The 9486-nt window shown below is 31.5% G+C and overlaps 1 long non-coding RNA gene across 1 annotated transcript; it reads right to left on the bottom strand.

Moving 5' to 3' along the window:
• Positions 1 to 6428: 6428 nt before the first annotated feature.
• LOC108478786 (uncharacterized) lies at positions 6429 to 7055 on the bottom strand. The gene is made up of 2 exons (XR_001870349.2): positions 6750 to 7055; positions 6429 to 6644 (listed from the first exon to the last, which is right to left on the bottom strand). It is a non-coding gene; the product is annotated as an uncharacterized LOC108478786 (long non-coding RNA).
• Between the last annotated feature and the right edge of the window lie 2431 nt (positions 7056 to 9486).

Genomic DNA, 9486 nt, shown 5'->3' with positions numbered 1-9486 from the left:
GGCTTGGTGGCAAATTCTGTTTTCTAAATTTGATATAGTATATGTAAATCAAAAGGCTATAAAAGGGAGCGCAATAGTAGATTTTCTGGCCAATAGAGCTCTAAAAGATTACGAGCCTTTGAACTTTGATATCTCGAATGAAGATCTAATGCATGTGGCAACTACTGAAGAAGACTCTCAAGAAGGTCATCCTTGGAAGCTAAACTTCGACAGAGCCTCAAACGCTGTGAGTAACGAAATTAGGGCAGTCCTAGTATCCCCAAACAGAGATCATTATCCATTTACTAGCAAATTGGATTTTGATTGCACGAATAATATGGTAGAATACGAAGCATGCATCATGGGTATCCATGCAGCCATAGAACACAAAATCAAAGTGCTAGAAGTATATGAGGATTCTACATTAGTAATCTATCAACTCAAAGGTGAATGGGAGACAAGAGACTCCAAATTGATCAATTATCAAAGGTTAGTTCTGGAGCTGATTGAAGAGTTTGATGACATCACCTTCTGCTATCTCCCACGAGATGAAAATCATATGGTTGATGCCCTAGCTACCTTAGCTTCCATGGTCAAAGTGAACAAATAAGAAGATGTAAAACCTATCCAAATGAGTATTTATGAGACTCCGGCTCACTGTTACAACATTGAAGAAGAAGAAGAAGAAGAAAAGGATGATCACCCTTGGTACCATAATATACTGCGATAAGTGAAGAATCGTGAATACACTAACCAAACAACTGAGAATGATAAAAGGATGTTGAGAAGACTGGCCAGTGACTATGTCTTAGATAGAGAGATCCTATATAAAAGAAAAGATGATCAGGTGCTACTAAGATGTGTAGACGCTGTCGAGGCTAAGAAAATCTTGGAAGAAGTCCACGAGGGTGTCTGCAGAACACATGACAATAGTTTTACAATGGCCAGGCAAATTATAAGATTTGGGTATTATTGGTCCACTATGAAAGGACATTGCATCAGTTATGCCAAGAAATGCCATAAGTGTCAAATTTATGGAGATAAAATTCATGTTATGACTTCTCCATGGATTTTCTCTATGTGGGGTATGGATGTCATTGGGCCAATCTCACCTAAAGCTTCTAACGGGCATCGATTCATCTTCGTGGTTATCGATTACTTTACAAAATGGGTAGAAGCTGCTTCATATGCCAATGTTACGAAGTTGGTAGTCAGAAATTTCTTAAAGAAAGAGATTATATGTCGATATGAAATGCCAGAAAGGATCATATCTGACAATGCACTAAATTTGAACAACAGCATGATATCAGAAGTTTGCAATCAGTTCAAAATCAAATACCACAACTCATCGCCATATCGCCCGAAAATGAACGGTGCGGTAGAGGCACCAATAAGAACATTAAGAAGATCGTGGGAAAAATGACTGAGACTTATAAAGATTGGCATGTGAAGTTACCGTTTGCGCTCTATGCTTATAGAATATCTGTCAGGACCTTAATTGGGGCAATGCCTTTCTCTTTGGCTTATGGAATGGAGGCGGTTTTACCCATTGAAGTCGAAATTCCTTCTCTCTGAGTTTTGGCAGAATTGAAGTTGGATGAAGGACACTGGATCCAACCCTGATATGATCAGCTAAACTTGATTGAAAAGGAAAGGTTGAAGCTATCCGTCATGGTCAGATGTATCAAAAGTGAATGATGCTAGCTTACAACAAAAAGGTTCATACTAGAGAATTCTATGAGGGGGACCTAGTATTGAAAAAGATCATTCCTATACAAAATGACTTCAGAGGAAAGTGGATGCCAAACTGGGAAGGACCTTTTGTGGTGAAAAAAACCTTTTCTGGAGGAGCATTGATTTTAACCGAGATGGATGGCAAGAACCTGCCTAATCCTATAAATTTAGATTCAGTCAAAAGATATTTTACCTAAAAAAAATGGAGGGGCCGAGGCGAAAACCCACAAAGGACATTTTGAGACCAAAGGGGTTTTGAATTGAAAACCCAAGAAAAGGGCAATTCAAATTTTGATCAAAGATGGGGCATGTGGTAGTCTTGTTATCCCTGAATGAACAAGGAGGAGAGATGCTACGTCTTGGGACATCAACAAAGTATTTTGGATCTTTGAAACATATATCAAGTTTAAAAGGGTCTTCAAGAAGTTAGTGCAAAGAAATGCATGCTATGATATCTAGTGATATTTGGGGCACCTATTTTCATCTTATTCATTTTGTATTTTAGCAATGTTTGCTATCTTTGATTAATTTATCCATCTCAAGCTTTGCTCTCAATAAAATCCCTTTTGTCCATTGTGATAATCTTTTTCAAACATTTTTCATTGAAATAACGATTAATGGACTAATAATATTCAAGTAAAAGGATTTCTTGCATATTGCTCTGAAAGTTTTCTAAATAGTATAAAGACCTGAAACAAGAGCACTAGTCAGAACTAACCAAATCTAAGAGTTGGAAAGGTTTGGGAACGAATAGTTTAAATTTTTATTCTGTCTTCGGGTTTTCTGTCTAAAATACCAGCTAAACAAGAAAGCAGGATAACGCCAATAGCGAACAATGTCAACCTAAGCATTAAAAAGGGGATTATTCTCCAAAAAATGACATTCTGTATTCATGCAAACATCATTCATACACATCTAGTTAGGAGCATTTGATTCATCCTGATCATGACATCCTAATCACTAGGCATAAATAGGCCTATGAAATGGATTCTATAGGTCATGTACCCCAGAGAATGGTGTAACAAGATCAGAGAAAACATAAATCCTATACCCCTAAAGTTGCAGTGGAATAGATTAAAATCATTATAGCGAATCTGATTTCCTTGGAGTTGCAGCGAAATAGATTAAAGCTACAAATTACAAATCTTATCTCCCTGAAGTTGTAGTGGAGCAGATTGAAGTTACAAGTCTTATCTCCCTGAAGTTGCAGTAGAGTAGGTTGAAGTTACAAGTCTTATCTCTCTGAAGTTGTAGTGGAGCAGATTGAAGATAGCAAAACTTATCTCTCAGAAGTTGCAGTAGAGGAGATTAAAGCTATAAACCTTATCCCCCTGAATTTTCAGTGGAGTAGGTTGAAGTTACAAGTCACATCTCTCTGAAGTTGCAGTGAAGCAAATTGAAAATAGCAAGTTCATTTCCTTAAGGTTTGCAGTGGAACAGATTAAAGCTACAAATTACAAATCTTATCTCCCTAAAATTGCAGTGGAGCAGATTGAAGCCACAAATCTTATCTCCCTGAAGTTACAGTGGAGTAGATTGAATATAGCAAATCTTATTCTCTTGAAGTTGCAGTGAGATAGGTTGAAGCTATCATGGCGGATCTTATCTCCCTAAAGTTGCAGTGGAGTAATTGAAGCCACTAATCTTATCTCTCTGATGTTGCAGTAGAGCAGATTAAAGCCACAAATCTTATCTCTCTAAAGTTGCAATAGAGCAGATTGAAGTTACTAATATCTCCCTGAAGTTGCAGTGGAGTAGATTGAAGTGACAATTCTTATACCCTTAAAGTTGCAGTGGGTTCGGATGGAGCTATTTGAAAAAGAAAAGCACCAAAGGAGTTGAGATTCGGCGAGACCAGGCAAAATTGGCCCTTCTTAAGGCTTTGCTCCATTCCCGTTACATGTCAATGAACAAAGAGGGGCAGCTGTAACGGGCCATTTTTGTCCGGGCCCAAACCAAACCAAAAATAGAAATAAAAGTAGTCCAAATTTACAGGCCCAAATGATTTAAATAAAAAAATACATCAAACCAATGAAAAAGAGGCCCAGTGGCCCAAAATACTTAAACATTCTCAGCAAAACAAAAAACCCTAGCTCTAGGCATGCTGCTACCCTCAGCCACGTTAGCATGCTCGTCCCAAGATCTGTAGCCCTTTAACCAAAGAGGCAAGAAAACCACCCTTTCCGCCTTCGTTGACTCTCCATGTATGCCTGCAAAAAGGAAAGAAACAGAGCAAAAAAATAGTAGCAAAAACAATGATAGCAAACAGTAGAAAAAAAAACAAAAAAGAGAGGATAAACGATATTATAAATCGACTATAAAAGCCTTAACAACCTCAATGTAATTTTTTACAGACAAAAGATTAATAAAAAAAAATCAAAAAAAATCAAAAAATTTACAAAGATAATCTTTTTTATTATTTTTCATTATTTATTATTTTCTTGTTCGCTTTTTATTTACTTTCATTTGAAAAAAAAAAAACACGAACCAAAAGAGGGGGTCCCAAAAGAGGGGGTCAAAATTACCTAACTCTTTGTATTTCGCCATCGTATGTGGCCGAGATTCATTGGTTCCAATGAAAACGACGTCTTGTGGGCTCGGAGATTCGAAAAGCCAAAAAAATGGGCTTTTATTCTCTCCGGCCATCGTGAACGACGGCGACGTCGCTAGTGGCTGACGGTCGAAGCCATAGCCTAAGGAAGAGAGGGCCTGGAGAGAAAGGAGAGAGTTTCAAAAAAAAATAGAAACGAGAATAAAATGAATTTTTTAGGAAATTTTTTTGTTTAAATAGGGTCTAGAAACGGCGCCGTTTTAGCCTGTTTCCTTTAACCATAAAACGGCATCGTTTTATGGCACTACTCGATTGTCAACCTGACCCTATCTTAGGATCTGCGCGATTTCTAAAAATGGTTTGTTCGCGCATTATGCCCTTCCGCTTTTATGGCCCGTTGCAATTTAGTTTTTTTTTTCTTTTTAAAAATTTTCCATTTAATTTAACTTTTGTTTCATTGCAGTCCATTATGAAACGACGCACTCTAAGGACTAGGAATAATTTCCAGTCTAGTCCCTACACCTTTGCGCACGTTTTGTTTTAGCCCTTCAATCTGCCATTCTTTTTTTTTATTTTTACAATCTATCCCTTAATTTTTTCTAAACTGCGATTTAACCATTATTTATTTATTTTCAACCCTTTATAGATTTTATATATTATTTTATTTATTTATTTTTATATCCTTTTATACATTTAAAGATTATATTGTTTATATTTTCTTTATTTATGCATTTGTTGCCCGTATTATGTTTATCTTATCATTCTTATTACTTTTATTTATTTATTTATCCATTTATTTATTTACTTGCTTTTTTTTATATCTTTCTAAATAAGATTATTACATTTTATTTGTACATTTTATTCATTTATTATCATTACTTTTATAATATTACTTTTTATCTTATTTTTACTACTTTGTCATTTCTTTTATCATTCTCGCATTATTTACATTTATAACCGTCATAAGGCATCTAGCATTTTTATTATTATTTTTTATTTTTATCATTTTATTTATTTTATACTATGGATTAATATTCTTACTATTGTTATAGTTTTATTGATATTATCATAGCATTTCCTTATTCACTTATTATATGTCATTCTAATATTCTACTTGTATAGTCGTTTTAAAATCAACGCATCATGCATTATGTTTAAATGTAATTAGTCACTTTTATATTATACCCCAAAATGAGATAAATACTCATGGTTTTAAATATTACACTTGTTATCATTCAAAAAAATAATTTTTTTTTAAAAAATAAGACAATATTCCATATTTGGAGATTCGAGAAGTCGTGCCCTAACTTACCGGGTCTCGACTTTCTCGTTGAACCTAGATGAGCGAATATCCTTTTAAAATTAAAATATGCAAGATTTAATATAAAAAAAATAAAAAAGGCAAACTTATTTTCGAGAATTCGAGATGCCGTGTCCTAACTTACGAGATATGACCTTTTGTTACCTCGAGATAAGAAAGCCTTTTCATACGTTTTGATCTATTTAAGGGAATTTACTAAAATATATAGATTAATACAAAGAGGGATCGTGTTTTTTAACTCTTTTTAAATTTCTAATTTTTGACACCAAAGACATCAAATAATCAATTAGGTACCAATTTTAGGCGTAACGAGGGTACTAATACTTTCTCGTGAGTAACCGACTCCCGGACCCGTTTTCTAAACTTTGTAGACCAAAAATCGTCATTTTAAATCAAACATTTTATTAAAACAATCAAATTACGAGGTGATCCGATCACACCTCATAAGAAAAAAAGATTTGTGGCTACTCTCATTTTTCGTTTTTTAAAATAAAAGTCGATTTCAAAAAAATAGTTTCAAGATAATAATATCATCTCTTATTTAATTTAATTTTAATTAAATTACTTAAAAATAATTAAAATTTTCAAATGCAAAAAAACATAAGCAAAAATGAAATTTAAAAAATGCTGAAATCGATAATTAAAAATTAAAAAACTGATAAAAATAATTTTAAAAAAATTTGAAACCAATCATTAAAAAAAAAGCATTACCAAAAAATCGAAAATTGGCAGTGTTACCAAACAATGGAATTTTATTTGTTAGCCACAATTGAAACTGAATATTGGAAGTGATGTTGAATCTAGGTTGTGGATGGATGAATGATATATCAGTAATACCCTTGGTAATGATAATTACATAGATGCTGTCTTTATTTAATTAGCGCAATATCTTTCTCATCATAACTTACAGGAAACCCTAATTAATTAAGTTTCCTGAGCATAACATATGTATGTATAGTATTATAATTAACTTAGATCATCAGGGTCTGAAGTCATAAAAGTCTGCGCTTGACTTGGGGCTGGCAACTACTGCTTGGTCGCTGCTTTCCCACCTTTTCCCTGCGGTGCACAGAGATAGAAAAGAAATTAGCGAGCCCTTAATTCTTCAGAAAATAATATCAGCAAAGGTGAATATTTATATTTGTATGTAATGAAGGTGTATACCTTCTTCTTCTTAGGTTCCTGAGGCTTTGGAGCAGCCTTTTTGGCGGCGGGCTTGGAAGCAGCGGGTTTGGACTTGGAGGAAGCATCAGTGGCTTCCTTCTTGACCTGCCCAAAGAGTTGAATGCCAGCAGCCTTGACTGATGCCATTGCTACCTCTTGGAAAATGCAATTTTCTGTTTTCTGCATATATGGTTGAATTGTATATATAAGGGAGAGTTTTACAGCTGAGGTGAGTGACTATTGGCTAAGGAATTAGAATCGTGCAATGAAGGGATGGTGGAAGTTAAAAGAGAACATGGAATAACTGGCATCAAACATGCAACATGATACTACTTTCAGTAATTATTTTACGGTATCAGATTCAGATGCTTTGCTTACAATTTTCTTAACATTCATTTTTAGCATCTATCCACAAATAATATATATTACTAATATTGTTTAAATAGTTTAATAATATGAAATAAATTATATAAATAAATAAAAATTTGGCCAAGCTTTAAACATCTTAATTTCTTATTAGATTGAAGGGCTATATTTAAGGATTTTTTAATGTTTAAATTATTTTTTCTTTATTGATTTTATATAAAAATTAAAACACCATAATAATATTTTTACTTTTTTAAATTCAAGCATTTTCCAAATAAATTGGTTTACGATTTACTTAAAGTTAGTAACTATATAATAATAATATATATATATATATATAATTATATTTAATGCATTTGGTATGTGTAATTTTACATACAACTAGTAAACTAGATCATGGGTATTTAATTACTTAAATATGGTATATTAAATTATTTTATTATTTTATTTTTATTGTAACATAACTATATTTTATTTTATGCAAAAAATGAGAAATAATTTTATTACTTCATACATAATTTTTAAAGTCAAAATATTTGATAAGACTTTACAAACATGTTTAGAAAATTGACAAGTGTCCTATATGACTATAATAAAATATTAAAAATATTTTTAAGAAAAACATGTGACCATTTTTAAAAGAATAAAATTATTATTTTAAATATATCACTATTTTTTTCTTGGTGAAAAGAAAACCTAGAGTTCATGAAACCCTAACATTCTCTTAGTCTAATAATTTCCAAAATTCTAGTCCTAGATGATTCATTCAAATGTAACATCTTGTAGAGATTTACGTGGTAATGTTTTTTGTTTTTGTTTTTTGCTTTAATAGGTCAAAATTAAAATTTGATATTGTAAATATTTTCATCGCAGTAGTATTAGATATACTGTATGAAAAATATGGTTCAAATTTATAAAGTTATTTGTCTATGTGGTAAATAATATAAATCATTATGTATTCATTTACTTCTTTATCTTTGATTTTGTAAGTGTTGTTATTATCTTTTACCCCACACTTGTATACAATAAATATGTGATTTAATTGAATGGAAATAATTTATATTCTCTATGCCGATTGAGTCTTACCTTAATTGGTATCCATATTGTTATGACATGGGTTCGAGTGCATTGAAGCGCATTGTTCTCCTATTTAAGGGTTGGAGAGGGGCTATGTGTAGTTTTAGGCATTGTATTAAAAAGAACAGATATGATAAGAACATATAATGATATTAATGTTTAAAAAAAACTTACGTTCTCTATTATTTTTTATTCATTGTTTGTTTATTATTATTGATCACATGTCAATCATACATTAATTACTTTTGCTACTACATAAAAAATAATATTATTAGTATAGTTGAGTAACTTGTATAACAATTGAAAAGTTCAGCATCTAATCGAACTAAAACAAAAATTATGTATCAAATTAGGAAAAAATGTCAGATTTAGGTACTAAATTAGAATAAAAAGAATTAAGTACCAAATTTAAAAAATATAGAGTTAAATATTATCAAATTTTAAAAAAATTATGAAATATTTTTTTTAAATTTGAAGAAGAAGACAAGAAGTAGGCCAACCCAAGATGTAAGGGTTATCAAAATTTTGGTCCAATAACTTTGGGTCCTCTCACTATTTTTTTAATGCTATAAAAAAATTGTATAATCCTTATTCCTGAATTGTGTGGTGATATCTTAAATATGTCTTACTGTTAATGTGGTGTTTTTGAAGTATTACCATTATGCTTATTTCTAATTTATTTAGTTTTATTACCATATACTATATGTGTAAATTATAATATAGTATAATGGGAAAGTACATCTTTTATTTATTTTTCCTATTATATTCCTAATATGATTACATCAACTTCTCCCTAAATCTTACGTATAAATTAATTATTTACCAATTGATAATCATGCATAATGTTTCTTGTTTAAATTATACGTGTAGATTGTTTGAGGCATCAAAGATATAGAGATATTCATCGAGTTTATGAATTTCAGTATCTAATTTAATTATATCATTAATCACTAAATTATAAGTAAATTTTCGTTTTAATCATTTAATTAAAAAATTTATAATTTAATTATTGAATTATTTAAAAGTTTTCATTTAAATTATTATATTGTTAAAATCAATGTTATAAACTTTCTCTGTTTGCATTGCATCTAGTCTATGAGAAGTGAAAAAATTAAAGAAATAATTTTCAATTGTGAAGACCAAGACTTGATACTTAGGCACTCAGATAGGTGGAATAAAAGCAGCACCCCTATTCACTATATGGTTCACTCGCTAGTTCGGAAATATTATACTGTAAAATGACTTTAAGAAGAAAATGGTGATTTTTCAAGAAAAGCCCCAAATGAAGGTGAAG

This window comes from Gossypium arboreum, chromosome 12 (genome assembly GCF_025698485.1).
Source record: "Gossypium arboreum isolate Shixiya-1 chromosome 12, ASM2569848v2, whole genome shotgun sequence".
Taxonomy (NCBI): Eukaryota; Viridiplantae; Streptophyta; class Magnoliopsida; order Malvales; family Malvaceae; genus Gossypium; species Gossypium arboreum.
The sequence above is the reverse complement of the archived record's forward strand: the minus strand, read 5'-3'. Positions and strand labels throughout refer to the sequence as shown.